The sequence below is a fragment of the Cervus elaphus genome, chromosome 3, assembly GCF_910594005.1.
Source record: "Cervus elaphus chromosome 3, mCerEla1.1, whole genome shotgun sequence".
In the NCBI taxonomy this organism is placed as follows: domain Eukaryota; kingdom Metazoa; phylum Chordata; class Mammalia; order Artiodactyla; family Cervidae; genus Cervus; species Cervus elaphus.
In genome coordinates, this window is record NC_057817.1 from 46509957 (window position 1) to 46530774 (window position 20818).

Sequence of the window (20818 nt, forward strand, 5' to 3'; positions counted from 1 at the left end):
GAATTAGTGTAGCCATTTGTCTAAGTGCCTGACCAATGAGATTGAAACAGAAGGATAATATAAAACGTCCATAAGTCTCCTTGAAAGGGAGGAAGCACGTCTTCTACTCTGCTTTCTCATTCTCTGCTTCTTGGAAGGCAGATGTAATGGCCGGAGCTTCGGCAACCATGTCAGGCCATGGGATAGTAGTTAAATGCTGGTGTGAGAGCCTCAGCAAAGCCAGAAGGCTTGGTCTACAAAGTCTTTATGGCGTCACCACTCCAGCCCAGGACTGCCAACGTCTATTCTTATTTTACATAAGAGAGAAATATTCTCTTATCTTTTCTAAGATTTTGTTGTTGTTTTCTGTCAGGTATAATCCTAAAACTTGCAGTCATTGTTGATTGCATGCTTTATTCATTTATAAATGGTTATTATATAATTATACCCACTTCCTACTGTATAATGATTTTGGCTTTCAAATTTATTTTCAATTTTAGATTTTATTTTTTAAAAACTATGTTGGTGCATAGCAAAATTGAGCTGCAGGTACAGGGTTCCCACATAACCCTTACCCCATGCTCAAGCTCTGTGACCATTAACATACTACACTCTATTTTGTTACAGTCTTTGAAACAACATTGATACATCATTAGCAACAAAAATTTGCAGTTTATTATGCATGACTCTTTAGTTATGCATTAGTTACATTGTATCACTTTTGACAAATGTATAATGATGTGTATTCATCCTTACAGTATCATACAAAAGAGTTTCACTACCTTAAAAATCCCCTGTGCTCCACCTATTAATCTCTCCTTCCCTCCCCTGAAGCCCCTGGCAGTCACTGATCTTTTTACTCCCTCCATAATACTCCCTCCATTCCTCTCCAGAATGTCATATAGTCAGAATCACACAATACACAGCCTTTTCAGATTAGCTTCTTTCATTCAATATTATGCCCTTAAGGTTTCTCCATGTCTTCTCATGGCTTGATAGCTCATTTCTTTTTAGCATTGAATAATATCCCATTGTCTGTGTAATCAGAGAAGGAAATGGCAACCCACTCCAGTATTCTTGCCTGGAAAATTTCATGGACAGAGGACCCTGGGGGCCTACAGTCCATGGGATCTCAAAGAATCAGACACAACTGAGTGAATGCGCACATATGGGTAATACCAGTTTATCCATTCACCTACTGAGGGACATCTTGATTGGTTACAAGTTTTGACAATTATGGATAAAGCTGCTATGAACATCCATGAACAGGTTTTTGTGTGCATGTAAATTTTCAACTCCTTTAAATAAATACCAGGGAGCAGAATGCCTGGATGATATGGTAAGGATATGTTTAATTTTGTAAGAAACCATCAAACTGTCTTCCAAAATGGTGATACCATTTTGTATTTTCACCAGAAGTGAATGGGAGTTCCTGGTATTTTGTTGTTTTAATTTGCCATTCTTTAATAACAATTGGTATTGAGCATATTTTTATAATTATTTTAAATAATGATTTCTTCCTACAACATTGTGAGGACAGGTTACATTAATACCACCTGTACTTAGTAGCAGAGGAGATAGACCCAGAAAACTTCCTGATTGTCAGTATAATCTTTATAGGTAAGGAATGAGAAATCATGGTGAGAGTTCTGAGCAGTCCAGCTAATGGAGGCTTCATCGTTGAATCCCTGAGTGTTGCTCCCTCTGTTTAATGGGAGCCACGAAGATTTCTCCACACTTTGAGCAGTGGCTATGTTTGGCCATGCCTGCGTAATACAGAAGAAAGGAGATGCTTGGCAAACGAGGACCTGAAAAGAAAGAGCAGTCATTGACTGGCACACACTTGGCTGCCAAGAGCATGTCATGCTAAGCAAAACCATGCTTGCTGCTTTTCAGGCAAACCCCTCTTTCTTCTGAGAAACAAAAGCAAAAAAAAAGGGCCTTCAGACAAAACAAAACAAAAGCAACCAACAAAACCAAAAACACATAACATAAATCATATCAAGTCCCTCACACATGAAGCACCTTTTATAGGACCCAGCAGACGCACAGCATTTGCAAACAAAACTTTGCTGGCAGGCTTTGATTTGCTCTTCCACATTTCATGTGGAATGCTAAATTTCTGAATCCCACAAAAACTGAATTTCCTATGCATTAATTTCATACTGAAATTTGAATGCCTTGGTTACTAATCAGCTCTGTCTGATCTTTGAGCTCAGGATGGTGTTAGTATTAATCAAGAATCCAATAGATGCAATAGAGAAAAGTGTTTATCTTCAAGTTAATTAAATTGCAGAATATAGATACAGCATAATTCCCTGCTCATCTATAATGAAAATCAAACTCCTCAAGACTAGAAATAAGGACAGGAACTTTTGAAACACAAATTTTTGGATGGATATGTTCCCTAGAGCAGAATCCAGGGCATTGGGTTATACTGTTTTGTAATAATAGTTTAGATTTTTAATTTACAGTATGCAGAGTGGAAGATATTCCAGTCTGGCAAGTTACTTAGTTACTAGGAGTAGAGGATATAAAAGTTGGGCAGCGATGGTGGTGAGGAGCGGGGAGACTGGGACTCCATTGGAGATTAACTAAATTTCTGCTTATTCAATAGAGCATGTCCTAACATTCCATATATACATTTTTGGCACTGTTCTGAGTCAATCAGCCAGCTTTCTTTTTATTGCTTTACCATATTGAAGAAGTAAGTAACTTCAGAATTGACAAAATAAAAATGTAGAAGTTCTCTGAAGTCAAAGTGAAAAACAAAGGAAAGGTAAGATTAAGGAAAATGAGAAAAGAGATAAAGAAACATTGTCTGAAATAGGGAGTAAATCCTCCTTTCCTTTCTCATTGAATTGTAACATCAGTAATTCTTGTTTCCTCAGTAATAATCAGAGTGTTCATGGCCTTAGGCTCTGCCAAGATTAGCCAGTGAATTCTCAGATCAGAGTCAAGCAAGTTCTGGTCTGCTTTTTCCAGGAGGAATTAAACTACATCTATGAATACCAGAGATTCAAGATGACCAGAAGCTACAGACCACATTTTTTTTTTTCAGGGTTCTGTGCTCTTTTGGAACATAAGGCCACCTTTTCACTGGATGTATTTAATTAGAAGACTTTGGATTTTAATAGAATATCCATCTGAAAATGACTTCCACAAAAAATCAAGAGGTACCTGATGAAGGATTGTAACAGTGACTCAAGTGATCCAGTCACATCAAGATGTTCCTGCCCTTTCATCTGGTCCATCCCATTGAGGCATCTTTGATCCTCAGGCTTGTCATGTCAGGATCACAAAACAGCAACATCATATTCTTTCACAGTTACATCAAAGAGAAAAAGAAGTGGCAGGGGAAAAAAAGCAAAAAAACAAGCAAACAAAACTCTCCTCCCATTTCTCTCTCCTTTTATCAAAAAGGAAAAACATTTCCTAGAATCCTCCAAGCCAGAAATGGCCAGAACTGAGTCATGCAGCCAGCCTTAGGTACGTGATATAGCTAGAGCATTTTATGCCCATCTGGAACTTGATGTTTTTATCATGGGAAATAGGCTCTGCTAAGGAAGAAGGCATGAGCGGAGTTATACAGACCAGGGGTCCCCAACCACCACCCCACCCCGCCTTGGCCTATTAGGAACTGGGTCACACAGCAGGAGGTGAGCATCAGGCGAGGGAGTGAAGCTTCATCTGTATTTACAGCCACTCCCCATCACTCGAATTACCCCTTGAGCTCAGGAAAACAAGCTCAGGGCCCCCACTGATTCTGCATTGTGGTGAGCTATAAAATTATTTCATTATATATCATAGTTTAACAATAATAGAAATAAAGTACACAATAAATGTGATTCTCTTGAATCATGCCCAAACCATCCCCTCCCTCCTCAGTCCATGGAAGTATTGTCTTCTATGAAAACAGTCCTTGATGCCAGAAAGGTTGGAGACTGCTGAGAGAGACAACAGGGTCTGCCGTTGCCATAAGTTTAGAAAGACCGCTGGGTATCCAGGGGAAATATCCCTCCTGACACAAAAGATAGAGTTCTTACTAGGATGCAGGACTGTCACACAACCACATAGTTCAGACTTGGGGGGAAATTCAACACGGTCCTGCAGTGAAAATCTACCACCCCTCATCTGATTGATTCTGTATTGTAGCTTTAATCAAGAAAACCATAACACTGAGGAACTGACTGATTATAAGCTGAAAGACTAACTTTTGTACCATGTGACTGGTATGCTGTTCCTCTCTTTCTTAATTCTTCTGGTCCCAGATGGGATTCACTCTATAAAAGTTAGCTTTCACTGATTCCCTGGGGCCCAAATGTTTTTCATTGGACATTGGAGTTGAATATTTTCATGAAATTTCCCATAGAGAGATGATGGGTGAAAACCCGCCCAGCCCAATAAAATCTGCCATCTCCTCCTCCAGGACTTTTAATCATGACCAAGCTCCAAATACTGCAGCTCAAAAACACATTTTATTTTCCTGCTTAAGATGAAAGGTCTACTTTGAAATAGCCAGTACTTCAAGATTGGGTTCATCTCTGCTCAAGAGTCTCAGCTAATTAAGATGATAACTTACCTTTCAGAAACTCTGCTATCCTTTTTATTTGCTTGAACAAAGTGTTGGTTGGGAATTTTAAATTCTCCACATGCTAGGAGTGCAAATATTCTTAGCTCTCATAAAATAATCTTCTTTTAATAAAAGAACAGAGAGATCACCCACAAAACAAAATACTTAGTCTGGGTTCAACTTGAAGAATCGAAAATATTTATGTTATCTTGACTTTCAATAGGAGTTGCCCTGTGGAATCAAATCGCTGTTTGTCAGGGCTAACATCCCCACCTCCTGTTTAGCCAGAATCAGATGTACTAGAGAAAAGGAAAAGGAAAATAAAGAGGGAAAGTCAAGATTATTGCACCTGGCCCATTGCGTAATATTCCCACCCTGGACCGTGAGGTGGGAATTCCTTCTTGCCCCTCCCTCCACATGTGATCAATTTACATCCTGAAACAGGAGACTTCATTTCCTTGTATCTTTTTTGTTCTCGCTCACAGACTTTTAAATGCTAGTCACCCTCATAAAATTATCTAATCCTTCCTCGAATCCCACTCCCCACTCCCTCAGCAGCCCCTGGTGGTAGTGACTGTCAAAGGTTGACTGTGCTGGTGGGGTTGAATAGAAGTGGGTTGATTTGCATCTCTTTCTACTGTTTATTTGTATTTTTCTTTTTAAATTTTTCCTTTTATTTATTTTCGTTTTATTTATTTTTATTCCATTTGTTAGCTAAAGTGGTGCTTCATTGCGGCGTGGGCTTCCCTCTAGTTGTGGCAAGTGGGGGCTCCTCTGTAGCCGTGGTGCTCAGCTTTCTCCTTGGGGGGGCTTCCCTTGCAGCACCCGGGCTGTCGGGCCCTCCAGCTTCAGTCGTTGTGGCTCCCGGGCCCTAGAGCACAATCATTGTAGTGCACAGGCTTGGCTGCTCTGCGGCATGTGGGATCTTCCCAGATCAGGGATCGAACCGGGGTCTCCTGCATTGGCGAGCAGACTCTTTACCACTGAGCCGCCAGGGAAGCCTTATTTGTATTTTCAGTCTTCCAGTTTCAATGCATGTGCCCTGTTCTTATTTGAAATAAACTTAAAAAAAAAAAAGCCTTTGAAAAATCCCCTCGGAGTTACCTTTGGTCTTGGTTAAATGGGCTTATTCAAGAATTTTGTTGTCCCCAACACTCACTAAGAAACAAACTCTGAGAGAAGGTGAACAGATGAAAGTGGAAGCAGGTGGAGAAATGGGGGATGTTTGGGCGGTCTCTGCTCCCGGTGACGTCTGCACCGTGAGAGTTCCATAGCCATACGTAAGCGGATACATGGCATACAACCTCCATGTGAGCTTCTGAATCACAAGTTACAGACTCTGAGAGCTTGTCAGCATATAGAACACTCTTGGTCACATTTATTTAACCCAGTGTTTCCCAAACTCATTTGTCCTAGAAGCTCTTATTTTTGGGGACACGTATTAATTTCTTGTAGAACCAAAGTTTGAGAAATACTGCCTAAACAATTTAAGCAAAGTATCTCCTTTTGTATAAGTAATTAAATCACTAGTCACTGCTATGAACTCTAGCCATGTTTATGCACAGAGGCAAAGAGCCATATGCAGTAGAGGAAAGGGCACAATATTTGAAGTCAGAAAAATCTTGGTTTTTGCTTATGTCAAAGGATGAAGTTCAACTTCTTAAATCATGATACAATGATAATTATATTACCACTCCCCAAGATTTCTAAGAGAACTGAAGAAAGGGTCTTGTGGAAAAGTAAAGCTTTAGGCAAATTAAAAAAAAAAAAATAGCCTACTGTTTGACACCTAGAATATATTATCTTGAATTACTTACTATTTATAAATGATTTTCTATTGTAAGTTGGGCTAGGGTTATTGCAGAAACAAATGATCTTCAAATCTCATTGCTGTTATATAATTAAGAATCTTAGCTTTCTCCCCAGCACTGTTCATTTCAGGTGTTTCTGTTCAGGTAGTTCTCTTGGGTGGTTTGCCTGTAAGCAGAAGCTCAGGGACCCAGGTCCTTTCCGTCTTGTGGCTCCATCATATTGTAGTGGAGGCCTGGTCTATCCAGCCTTCAAGGTCACCCTGGCACTGTCCAGCCAGCAGACAGCAAGGGAAGTAGGATTTCATGAAGAAATCACAAAATTATTTAGGGCCTGCAAGTATGTATACTACCGCTTCTCTTCTCCTTCTATTGGTCAGAACTAGTCATGTCACCCCCTGCTCAATGCAATGGGCGTTGGGAACATTATATTTCTGTGCTTTGGGAGGAAATGAGGTACTTGCATAAATATATAACGTTGTCTCCAGACATAGGCCTGATTTACAACTGGTCTATAAGCCCCTCCATTCCTCACACTCGGACCCCAGCTCCCAATAAATGTTAGTGCTAATAATGAAGCAATTTAAACATTTGTTTTTCTCCCTGAATTAGTTACAGTGACCTCAATTAGTTGGCATTTGGGACAAAGAGCTTCCACATCACTGTGCACAATTACAGGGAATATACTCTGGTGAAAATGTAGTCTGATGAGGGAGAGAGAACCCACATAAATATATCGAAGCACCAACCACAGACTCTGCCAAATACTTAAAACCAAATGCAGCTGTGCAGAGGACACATACATCTGTGGAGAGTGAGAAGGGCAGTCAAGGAAGGGGATGAGCTGGACGTCTGAAAGAATTAGAACCAGGAGGAGATCACTGAAGAGGGCTAAAACATATACAGTATTTTTCAATAGCATATAATTTTTCTAATGAAAAAGGTACAAAATTTAAAAAGTACAAAAATTTGAAAAGTACAAAATGTTAAAAAAAAAAAAAAATCCCCCATAATCCCAGTACCCACCCACACTTCATATACATTATCTCTGCGGAGGTGATCGTAGTTTACTTTTCCATAGTCTTCCAGTCTTTTTTCTAAGTATATCCAATCTTTTTTCTAAGGATACATTCCCCTCCAACACCATATTCCACAGGTTTTAAGGTTAATTTTTTTTTTAAACTCACCATTATAGTCTGAGTAGATCCTAGTATTCAGAACATGACTTCCGACGATTTGTATATTCAGCTAGTGCTAGTATTAAGCCACTTGAGTCGTGTCTGACTCTTTGCGACACTATAGACTGTAGCCAGCTAGGGTCCTCTGTCCATGGGATTCTCCAGGCAAGAATACTGGTGTGGGTTGCCACGCCCTCCTCCAGAGGATCTTCCCGACCCAGGGACTGACCCCGCATCTCCCATCTCCTGCATTCCATCACCTCTAGCACCACGTATTCAATTGCAAATTGAATTGGGCAAAAATTGCTTTTAATTTTTTACTCTTGTAAAAATGCTGGGCTGAATGTCTCTTTGTATCCATCTTCGTATGCATCTCCAATTATTTTGCCCTCCAAAAGAACTGTCATAAATGGGAGTTAGCATTCATTCAATTTTATGATGTTTACCCAGAATTAAGTTCTTTATAGGTAATATCTCATTCAACTCTCAGAACAACGGTTATGCCAGTACAAGAAGTATCCCATTCATTTTACAGGTGAGAAAACAGTGAATTAGAAAGGCTCAATCACCTGCTCCGGGCTTCCTGGGCGGGGGGGGGGGGGGGAGCTCAGCGGTAAAGAATCTGCCTGCCAATGCAGGTTGGGAAGATCCCCTGGAGAAGGAAATGGCAGCTGACTCCAGTATTCTTGCCTAGGAAATCCGACGGACAGAGGAGCCTGGCGGGCTACAGTCCGTGGGATTGCAGAAAGTCACACAACTTAGCGACTAAATCACCAGCACCACAATCACTTGCCCACATGGCACATCTCGTACACAGCAGAACTGGGATTTGAACCTGCATTGGCTGATTCTGAGCCCAAGCTCCATCCACTCTGCACATACTCTGCCCCAAGAGTCCACTTAAAGTCTCATTAGTAGATTAACCTCCATGGAAATTTGACAGTGAACGAATATGGCTTGAGAAGAGGCATGTATAATCAGGGGGAATGGTTTATGTGATGGCTTAGAGGAGAGAGAGAGGGTAAAGTTTTATGAGGGATAATAACTTTTGCCAGGTTGAAGTAAAAAAAAAAATATGAGCTAGTATGTCTAGGGAGGTAAATTCATTCAAAGGAAGGTCTCCAAGGCAAAGTTCAGAAGTGTTGAAAAATTATTTAAAGAGATAATGGGAGTGTCTGTCTGGTATATACAAAGGGGAGTGATGTCAAAGCAATACTTGATAAAGATGTCCTTGGTTTTATTCTTTGATTTAGGAAGCTGACTTTTGACTTGTGGAATGAGATAAAACCCAAGATTCAGAAGTCCTTTTGGAGACCTTTTGTCATAATTTTTTTTTTCCCAAGTCTGACATGTTCTCTGTGGGAATGCAACTTTCTTCACAGAAGCTATAGAATTTTAACGGAGCCTAAAAGCCTGACCTTGAATGCCTCTTCCATCTCCAGCCTTTACACACAGCCACTTTTCTGAGTCATTCCAAAATCTAGATGGAATCAGGGCAGAAGCAAATACCACAAAGAGATGAAAACATTGACCAGAGGAGCAGAGGGTAGCATGGTTGTAATGAGTGTAAGCTCCATATTCTGATGACCCGGATTCAAACACCAGCCACCAACTTACTAACCATTTCAGTTCAGTTCAGTTCAGTCACTCAGTCGTGTCCGACTCTTTGCGACCCCATGAATTGCAGCATGCCAGGCCTCCCTGTCCATTACCAACTCCCGGAGCCTACTCAAACTCATGCCCATCGAGTCGGTGATGCCATTCAGCCATCTCATCCTCAGTCGTCCCCTTCTCCTCCTGCCCCCAATCCCTCCCTGCATCAGGGTCTTTTCCAATGAGTCAACTCTTCGCATGAGGTGGCCAAAGTATTGGAGTTTCAGCTTCAGCATCAGTCCTTCCAATAACTAACCATTTGACCACGGGCTATTTACTTATCTTCTCTATTTCTGTTTCTTTAACTGTAAAATGGGGTAATAATAACACCTGCTCTTTAGGGTCATTGTGAAGATTACATGAGTAAAAACAAATCATAAATGTTAGCTATGAGTAGCTCCAGAAGGTAACAGGTATAATAATTTCTGCAGTTGGTTCTCAGTCCCCAGTTCTTGGAACACTCAGATCTTCAGTAGATGTGGACAGATTCAAACTGGGAGGCCAATTCTTCCTAAGTTAGATAATTCTTGCCCCTGGAGAATGAACATCTATTTGCCAAATATCCTCAGCACCAGGGTGTACAATCACAAACAGACTACCCCTAACATGGTCCTTTTCCCTTCTGAACTTTCTGGACAGTCGCACAGAGGCCCAGGGCCAGCACTGCCATCTTAAGAACAACACAGAAAGCTCTTAGACCAACATTCCCTTCCTTCCCCTCTGCTGTGTGTACCTTACTTCCCGACAGGACATCTCTCACCGCTCCTCATTCACTGCTGAGGTGCGCACCCTCTGTGCACAGCGTCTTAGCCTCTCTTCTCCTTTCCTCCTTTCCCATTTCTTGTCCTGTTACTTTTGTGATGGTGGAAGTTGAATGGGGGCCAGAGATCTCTCTGTTCCCCTCTCCCTTTTCCCCCCAAAAGTTTACTTTCATTTTTATCTTATATCTCTATTTTTAAACTTTTATTTACTTTTTTGGCCGCACCCTGCAGCATGTAAGACCTTAGTTATCCTGACCAGGGATTGAACCTGTGCCTCCTGCATTGGAAGGTGGAGTCTTAACCACTGGGCCACCAGGGAAGTCCCTTCTCCTTTTGTCATACATGATCAGATGGCATTAGGCAAGTAGAGGTCTAGCATCTATCTTTAGAGTTTTGAAGGTATCCCAAAGGCTTCTACAGGAATGTCTCAAAAGTCTCCATCTATTATCTCAGAAATCTAGAACTGAAGTGAATCTTCCTAGATGTCAGCATTTAAACTAAGGTGTAAATCAATCAATTACCTTCGTGCCGATTAGTTGCGAATATTCAATTTTAAATGATCATTTAAAAATCTCCAACAGTCTGCTACACTATGAGTTAAAAAACATTCAGAGGGTAGTCTGGGAACTAACTCCTCTGGGTGACATTGTTTCTATGGGAAAATGCACTCTGAATTCCAGACAACCCATTTACCCACTAAGTTTTGGGATATGACCCTTGAGTAAGTTGGAGACTGATTAAAAATACCAAATATTTTTATGTATTTTTTATCAATGCATTAAAAACACATTCTTTGGCTTTATCTTAATAGATTGAAGTGTTTTCTACACTCTTCCACAAGAGTTGCTTTCTTGACCTCTAAAGCACAATGAAGAGGGCTCGTGGATTTTCTGCAAAGAGCCTGGCTATTTTAATTAGCCTCATGTCTGTAAGATCAATTATTTTGAGACAGTAGACAAACAAAATCATTCATATCGTTGGCAGATTTGCACAAATGATTTCACAAGGGTAAATCACTTTCAGGTTACAAAGGACAGATTCATTCAATCTACGTGAGAATGTTTGGAAAATATTTTTCAATTCCTTTTTTTCAAAAGCACATGCTATGTGTGGAATTAACTGGAATCTGTTTCTTTATTTCTTTAGGACTCACACAATCATGATGGTTCCTACTCGCAGGGTAATGTGACATTTCTATGCTATCAAGTTTCCTGTCTTTTTGAGCATTTTCTAAAGGAGACACCATTTTTCCTTTGCCTTTGGAAGTTGGGTTCCCTGTGAGGTTTCACATGGTAGAATGAGTTGAGGAAATACATGTATGGTGGATGGTCTGTTTCAAACTCATTGTAACTGAAACAAAACCCACAGCCCATGGAGCAGAAAGGGCCCAGAACTCTCAGAAGACCCGAGATGTGGCCCTGACTCCCGAGTTGAGCGGCTCTGAGCAAGTCCCTAACCTCAGAGCCCCATTGAATCTTGACCTGCACAGTGAGGGGTTTACATCTAGGACGTGAGGTTCCTCTCTAGCCCTGTGTTCTGTCTCCACGGTGGGTAATGATGTAAGGATGCAGGGCACAAATTCTTCCAGAAGCTTGTCTCTCCACTCACATCCACTTCAGTGGGGGAACAGAGAGGATACACTGATATTACAATAATGTTTTTCAGTTTACATTAACTGTTTTCTTTTTTTTTATTCATATATTTGACTGTGCTGGGTCTTAGTTTTGACATGTGGGATTGAACCAGGGACCCCTGCATTGGGAGCTCAGAGTCTTAGCTACTGGACCACCAGGGAAGTCCCCATTTACAGTGACTTTAAAATATATTTTAACAAATAGCAAGTTAAGTGTCTGTGAATAACAATCACTTGTCTCCAAAATTTTACTTCTTTCTTTCCTTATTTTTCTGCCCTGCCCCTTCCCCCCTTCCCTTCCACCCACTCCCTCCCTCCCCCCTCCACTTTCTTTTTCTTCCTCTCTCTCCCTCCCTTTCTTTCTTTCTTTCTTTCTCTTTGCCTTTAAGAGGCAGACACAACAGCCTTGGCTTGGAAACGCAGCTCTGCAGGTCAGGCTCTAACAAAGGGAAATCCCCATGTGCTGGAACCTTGCAACTCCAGAAACGGGCCGTTTATGAAAGTGAAGTACCGCTGGGGTGAGCCAAGAAGCCACTTACGATTCCAGCCAATTGTCCCCAGTCCAGACCATTCAGAGGGAAGGGCTGTGTGGATCTCCTGCCAGCAGCTGTCCAATCCAGGAGGAGCGGCCTCTGCTCGGGAAAGCCACTGCGCCAGGGGAGATGATTGCGGGCCGGGCACACTTTCTCTTCTATGAGGACAAGGCTGCCTTTTCCTCAGCTTGAAATATTCTTTCCCTGGATCCTGAAGGTCGGACTATTTGAAGATGGCTTTCATATATTTAGTTTAATGCTTGCTAACTTTTGACATTCATGATGAATGGGAAGGAGGGAGGTTGGAGGATTGGGCGGGGTGGAAATGGGGGGGTGGGGCGTGGGGGGGAATAGAAGATAAGGGCAGGCTGATGTGGGAAGGAAAAGGGTGGAGATAAAGGAATGGATAAATAAAAAACCTAATGAAAGAACAAGCAAAAACCAGCAGACACATATGCAAACAAAAGAAGATATTTTTTGAGTGCCCACAATCTGCCAGGTGTTGGGTTGGGTACCAGGGTACTAGCAATGAACAAAGTAGCCAGGTCTCCTCCACCCCCCCCCCCCCAACCACCACCACCATTAAAGGCAATTTATCGTCCAAAGAGGGAAGATATTAAACAAATAATTAATACTTTAATAGTTACAGTTTAGTAGTTACAGTTGTAAAGAAGATAAAGGACCTCTCTCTAATACAGGAGGTAAGAGGGGTGGTGTTGAACAAATTTGGATATTTTCATACCATCTTCCACAAATAGAAATCTGGAAGTAAATTATATTACAAGATGGCATATGTTTTTTTCTAAACGAAACTCAAGCACATGTCCTGCCCTGCCCTACTCTACACCCCTGGATATTATGGGGTTCTTACTCCAATCTGCCAGCTCCTTCCTTCCCCTCCCAGGCTTACTGTGGGGCGCCACCTAGAGTTTGAATGAGGTATTCCTATAGCTATAGAGTACTTAATTCAGTTGCTAAGTCATGTCAGACTCTGCGATGCCATGATCTATAGCTAGCCAGGCTTCTCTGAGCTCCACTATCTCCTGGAGTTTGCGTAAACTGATGTCCACTGAGTCAGTGATATTATCTAACTATCTCATCCTCTGCCACCCCTTTCTCCTTTTGCCTCCAGTCTTTCCCAGTATCAGAGTACAGTGATGTTTAAAAACCTAGGATATTTGCTGTTTTTTTTGAAAACTTAGAATGAATAAACAATCAATTAAAAAATTAAAGAATGAGCAAAGCAGCAGGAAAATACCCAAACAAGACAAAAACTTTCATTCACTGTCTTTGGCATCCAGACTGAATTAAAAGGGCTTCCAAGTTTTCTAGGAAGAATGGCTTTCTCTAGGCGCTTTCCAAGATTTGTTTTGCAAAGCTGCCAGGGGGAATTATAGACAATGAATTGTAAGTAACAAGTCTCATGGTGACATCCAAAGTGTTTTAAATCCAAACCTCAGAGTTAAAAGTCTCCAAGAAGATGCCTACAGTTTAATCCACTTTGTTCTTATTAATAGCTACCTGATAATGTACCGAACAGTCTGTATTATCGAAATACCTGTGGCATTAAGGCAGAACCAACGGTTGAGATTTATGGGGTGGGTTAATATTATAGCCACTAAGGAAAAGAAAAAACTGCTTGAGGTTTGTCATTTTTAAATCACCTTAAGGCAAGATATCCATTTTTAAATCACCTCATTCCAGTTAGTCTGAAAGGAACAACCAAACACATATTGAAAAAATGTTATCTCATATGTAAAGATAAAAATGGAACTTATCTTTCTCCCTTGAACTAGGCATATACTTTCTCTCTTAAAAACTTGACCCAAATGAAAAACAAAGACAAATCCAGATAAGGAAAATTCACTTTCATGCATTCATTCACTCATTTTATTTAAACATTTATTGAGTACCTATAGTGGTGATACAGAGATGGAGGAAGACTCTGTCCCAGAGTACTTACGATCCACAGTAAGTCCCCTACATACGAACTAGTTCTGTTCCAAGAGCTCGTTGGTAAGTCCAATTTGTTCATAAACCCAACAAAGTTAGCCTAGGTACCCAACTAACACAATCGCTTATAGGGTACGTACTGTAATAGAGTTATAATATTTTTCACACAAATACTATGAAACAAACACACAAAAAAAAACATTTTTAATCTTACAGTAGAGTACCTTGAGAAGTAGAGTAGAACAGTACAGCAGCTGACGTTTAGGGGTATGTTTCCATCTTTGAAAGTTCACAACTTAAAGGTTTGTAGGTAACTTCAGGGTGCTGCAGTTGGAGTAGGTTGACAGCAGATGCCAAGAAGGTAGCTATGACAAGAGTGAGCTACATCCGAATAGAAATAAGGAGAAGCACAGGGTATTGAGTGCACTGCTAAGGGGCTCCTACCAGTTTGGAGAGCGCTATGTCTTTAAATGCCAACTTCTTGGAAGGCTAAATTAAACACAAACTTGTTTATGAATTCAGAAAGGTGAAAGTGTCATATTTACTGAAAACATTTCCATATGAAGAGCTTCCCTGATAGCTCAGTTAGTAAAGAATCTGCCTGCAATGCAGGAGACTCCAGTTTGATTCCTGGGTCAGGAAGATCTGCTGCAGAAGGGATAGGCTACCCACTCCAGTATTCTTGGGCTTCCCTTGTGGCTCAGCTGGTAAAGAATCTGCCTGCAATGCAGGAGACCTGGGTTTGATCCCTGGGTTGGAAAGATCCCATGGAGAAGGGAAAGGCTACCTACTCTGGGCTGGAGAAGTCCATGGGGTCACAAAGAGTTGGACACTACTAAGCAACTTTCACTTTTCCATATGAGAGTTATTGGGTCAAAAGAGAAAAACATAATGAAAATGAATATTAATAAAAAACCAAAGGACCATTTTGAAATTCATTTTGACCTTGTCCACTCCTAATAGATCTATCACTTTCCAAAATGTCTAGCACATAACAGACATTCTATAAACTTTGTTGAAAGCTGGATCAACGTTGAACAGAATCCCTGTTACAGAGGCAAAAAACATTGGTAAGTGTATATTTCAGTCACCCACAGTTTAAGGCAAACTGGTTTATTGGCATGCTTTCTTAAAAGGCTTCATTGTCTGTCTCTTCTCTGCTTCACTGAATTTCAAGGTGTCTACCTATTTTTGTTTTCTACTTCACGCAATTTCAGTGCTTCTACCTATTTTAATTTGCCTATCTCAACCCAATTCCTCCTGATTCTACAAATTTGTTTCCTCCTCCTGCTCTTTAACGGGGCTTCCCTGGTGGCTCAGAGGTTGATTAAAGCGTCTGCCTGCGATGCGGGAGACCTGGGTTCAATCCCTCGGTCGGGAAGATCCCCTGGAGAAGGAAATGGCAATCCACTCCAGTATTCTTGCCTGGAGAACCCCATGGACAGGGGAGCCTGGTGGGCTACAGTCCACAGGGTCGTAAAGAGTCGTGAGTGACTTAACTTAAACATAACTTTCCTGCTCTTTAACATGAACTGCCCTTGCCAGTCAGGTTGGTTTGCTTACAGTTCCAGCACCAACAACTGCATTCCCACAAGCAAAAATTCTCACTATTCTTCAAGAACAATTTTGAAATCACTTTCCCTGACCAATCCAGTTCCTATCTCTCTCTCTCTCCCTCCCTCCCTCTTTCAACTTCAAGCTCATATAAACTCTACAGTCTATATCACACCAATGACTCTTATATAACCCCCTGACATCTTTCACTTCTATGAATGTTAGTCTTACCTTCTCAACTAGACTCTAGATTAATGGTTATGTTTCATGCCTCATTATTTATCTATATAAAATACCTGCTTGGCTGGGACAGAGATTCTGAATAATACAGGGGTGGAAGATAACAATGTAAGGAAAACTGGGTCCAAATCATGGAAATCCTTGAAAGCCATGTTAAAAGATTGACTTTAGCCTTTAGGCAGCGGTCAGAGCATGTTCCACCATGTCCATCAGAGGAAAGGCAAGCATCCTCTTCTCCATAAATCACCATTACTAGCCAAGTGCTTACCAATCATTCATTACAAAGAAAAGCCCTGGAGAAGGAAAAACTTCAGGGATACTGTCTCTGATTCTTAACATCTTGATTTTCATTTTCCACAGTTTTCTAAAAGCTATTATGTGTGTTAGGTGAGAAGTTAATTAAATATCCTGCACTTGATTCTGCCTCTCTCTTTTTTTGGAATAGATTGAATCTGGTAGTCTCCATGAGATTTCTAAGCAGCTGTATTCCACCCAGTTGAAATAGGTGATGATATTATTCTTGACTAAATGGAAAAGCAGTCATCCAGAAGCATTTGAAAGAAACTCAGAAAAGAATTTAAAAAATCAAGTATTACACTTGTAGAATCTTTTGTTTAATGAGCTCTTCTCCTAACAGGCAAGATTTTTAAGAAGTTAGTTAAGGTTAAATTTAGAAACTCTGAAAATAAATAATCTTTGTAAAACTCCCCTTCTATATGAAACAATGCTATAAACCAAGAGTTGTACCTTTGGACTCAGAGAACTTAAATGAGCAAAAACGAAAGGATTGTATTTAGTCATAATTTGGTTTTTTTTTTTTTTTCAGTCAAACATTTAGGCTGAAAGAACAATGTTTCATTTTTCTGCTGAAATGTAGTATTTCTTTGCCTGGACTAGCTTAATAACTATGTCAGGAGGGAGTCAATCTACACTATTCATAGATTTTGTAATTACAGATTTGCCAACTTGCTACAATTTATTTGTAACCCTAAAATCAATATTCAGAGCGTTCGGCAGTCATTCACCATCGTAGACAGAATGGCAAAAAGTTTGATTTGTTCAATACACATACTCCCAGCTGAGGTTAAACAGGATGATACCCTGAGCGTTGTTTGGGCTCCGTACTGTGGGAGTATGCCACAGTATGTCACCACGTGTGTTTGCATGATCGTGCTTTTGTTGGAAACTTTGCTTTTTAAAATGCCCCTCCCCCAAATGTAATGCCATCTGTTGTTCCTAAGTGCTGGAAAGCCGTGAAGTGTCTTATGGGGAAAACATGTATGTTAGATCAGTTTCACTCAGGAATAAGTTATAGTGCTTTTGGCCAGGAGTTCAATGTTAATGGATCGGTAGCATATACTAAATAGGGTATCTTTAACAGAAGCACATAGAAACAAGATTATGTATAGATCGGTTGACAAAAATGGTGTGATCAGAGACTCACAAAAACCTGACCTTTAATTTCCTCTGGAAGCAGTGATTCAGGATTTGCTTATTTGGTGTTTGTGGTGCCTTTATAGCATATGCATACGTAGTGCGTGTCAAGTTGCTCAGTGGTGTCCGCCTCTTTGCAAGGCTATGAACTGGAGCCTGCCAGGTTCCTCTGTCCACGGAATTTTTCAGGCAAGAATATTGGAGGGAGTTGCCATGTCCTCCTCCAAGGGATCTTCCTGACCTAGGAATCAAACTCACGTCACTCTATGTCTCCTGTGCTGACAGGTGGGTTCTTTATTACCAGTGCCACCTGGGAAGCCCTGATAGTATGTAACTGTAGTGAATAATTGTAGGCTTAACAGCACATGGATTAAGAAGCTCCATAAATCTTGAATCCCCAAAATCAGGACTAAGATTTTGACAAACTGTTAGTCCACACAAAAGATAATATAACATCTGCTTTGATGTTGAGGGTTGAGACTCTGTCTACCTGTCTACTCTGTCTACTTGATGCAAATCACTTTGCCTTTTGAAGGCTACATTTCACGGTTGTGAAGAGAATCCAGTGGGGTGATGTACACAGAGCCCAGAACAGTTAGCACAGGGTAAGCTCGTCATGCATTGTTACTATCAATTGTTCCAATTTTTCTCTCAGTAATTCAATCACCATCTTAATGGCTCATGAAATGATAAGGATGAAAATGACTTTCTGTGGACAGTATTCTTCACTCCACAGAGGAGCTCATAAAATTCTACTTACGTCAACGTACGTGTTAAGAGCCAGATGAGTGCATTAGTCTCTCAGTCGTGCCCGACTCTGCGACCCCATGGACTGTAGCTCACCAGGGTCCTCTGTCCATGGGATTCTCCAGGCAAGAATACTGGAGCAGATTGCCATTGCCTTCTCCAAGGGATCTGGCTGACCCAGGGATCGAACCTGGGTCTCCTGCACCGCAGGCAGATTCTTTACCATTTGATCTACGGGGAAGTCCCTAGATAACTCATGAGACCCTACTATATGCTCTGTGGTGATCTAAGGGAAGGAAATCCAGAAAAGAGGGGCTATATGTATATGTATATGTATAGCATATTCACCGGAGAAGGCAATGGCACCCCACTCTAGTACTCTTGCCTGGAAAATCCCATGGACAGAGGGGCCTGGTGGGTTGCAGTCCATGGGGTCGCTAAGAGTCGGACACGACTGAGTGACTTCACTTTCACTTTTCACTTTCATGCATTGGAGAAGGAAATGGCAATCCACTCCAGTGTTCTTGCCTGGAGAATCCCAGGGATGGGGGAGCCTGGTGGGCTGCCGTCTGTGGGGTCGCACAGAGTCAGACACGACTGAAGCGACTTAGCAGCAGCAGCATATTCACTTTGCTCTACAGCAGAAACTAACAGAACATTATGAAGCAAGTATACGCCAATAAAAATTAGTAAAGAAGATTAATAGGGAATAAAAGTACATTGCTTAGAAATAATAGATCTAAAGTGAACAGAAGTCTCTACAACAAAAAATATGTAGTTTTTTTGCAGGGGGAGAAAGGCTTGAAATAGATCGGAAAACATTTTCACATTAATTGTTCTTTTCATATACTTCAGATTTGTACTTAATGTCTTTTTCCTCCTGGACATCAGAAAGAACACATGGATATGCTGGGAGAAGTTTATATTTTTCCAAAGCAATTTCTGGAAAAAATGTATCACTTTCAAATTCTTGCATGATCCTTGTCACAAATAGTCTAAGATGGCCCGGCTTGTTTATGGGTTCCTTGCAAACAGAACTGCCTCCCACTATCCAAACTATGTCTACTTTATTATAGGAGACTGGAAAACTAACTTCCAAATGATCTCCTTATGGTTTTGACCTATTCCCAGGGAATCTTCTGTCCAAAATGTGGCCTTAAAGTTACCATGCGCCAGGCACTGTCCTCAACCCTACATCCATTCAGCTCATTTAAGCATGTTGCTTTTTGTCGCTAAGTTGTGTCTGACTCTTTTGTGACCTAATGCACCGTAGCCTGCCAGGCTCCTCTGACAAACAGCAGAAAAGCTGTCCCACAGTCAACATCCAGTCTGCAAGCCAAGAATCCTGAAAACTGTTCAGTCTGTCCTTCGGTTCAAATTTAAACATTCTGTCTCAAATACATCCAGGGTTCACAGCATTGGAGACTTAGGAGGGACTCCTCGGGATTATTCTGCTTGCCCCTTTGCTTTCTCCTTAAGTGGAGAACATTAGTCTTGGCTTTCAGGGAAACACCACCCGGCTGTGCCTTTGAGTATTAGAAAGGGCTCCTGAGACCTGGTCTCTCAGATGGTTGCTCGTATGACCATGGATAGTCATACCCAGATAGCTCCAAATTCACTTCTGGGTGGAGAGGTAGAAATGGACTTTAGGTTTTGCTGAAGAACAGGAGGAGGGCCACAAATCCTTTCTGACACCTTTTTCACTGAGAAAATTAGCTTCCAGTTAGCATTTCTCCTTTACCTCCACATTCTAAAAGGATAGATGGGTCCTTCTCAGCTTTGAGTTACATTTCCAAAGTGCCTCCTCTCTCATCTTACCTTCAGAGGGGGGTTGCCAGGAAAAGGAAGGAAAACCTTACTTGCTTTTCAGAAAGTTGCCATGTCTTTATTTTTTTAAATCTTGCGTTCTTCTAGCTCCCCTGGTACAATGAAGTCTCGCCTCTTATTTGAAGGGAAAAAAAGAGAAATTGAGCAGATCCTGAAAATAAGGAGAAATTACACTTACAATCCCAGAATCTCTACTGGTTGGACACTGCTGGGGATGTTAATTATGAGGGCTTATTTTCCAAAAACATCAGAGCACATCTAGAAATTAAATAAGAATAATAGGAGGTTTTAAATCAATTGACATTTTCCAAAGAATTCTTCAAGACAATAAGATGCTGCCCATGAGGCATACATAAACTTTGATTCTTCTCTACCTAAACAAGGCTTTAAAAATGGTATCAAAATTCACCTCAAATAGTTTGGTTTTCATTAACTGCTCTCTCTTGAGGAGCTTCACATGTAGAACTGAGATCTGCCTTCTTGGTTTCATTTGATTTGTTTGTGTCCAAACTGAATGAATGAGTAGCTATTTCTAAGTGGTCTTTTTGACCCTGCATAATTTGGACAGCACGAGTTACTCCGAGCCCTAAGGACAGAGACTCTTTGCTGTTGGAGGTGAGGATCGGATGGACACATCTCTCCTGAGAAATACTCTGATTAGGTGACTCTCATCAAAGAGCCAAGGTCAAAATTAACTTTGGATTAGCCTCCCCCATGACAAAAGGGAAGCATTCATTTGGAGACGATCTTCTTTGTTAGCAAGATGGTTGTTAGATGGTGCAAAGAAAGAGAAAGGAAGTGACTTCAACCTTCTGCTTATCTGTGAAACGCAGTGATTATTACTCCCTGTGGTTTGGTGCAGCCAGCTTGTCAGGAATCATGGAGCTGGGCCAGTTGGAGGCAAGTGTGGGGAAAGAGCCAAGTCTGGTCTTTGCAACCCCTTCC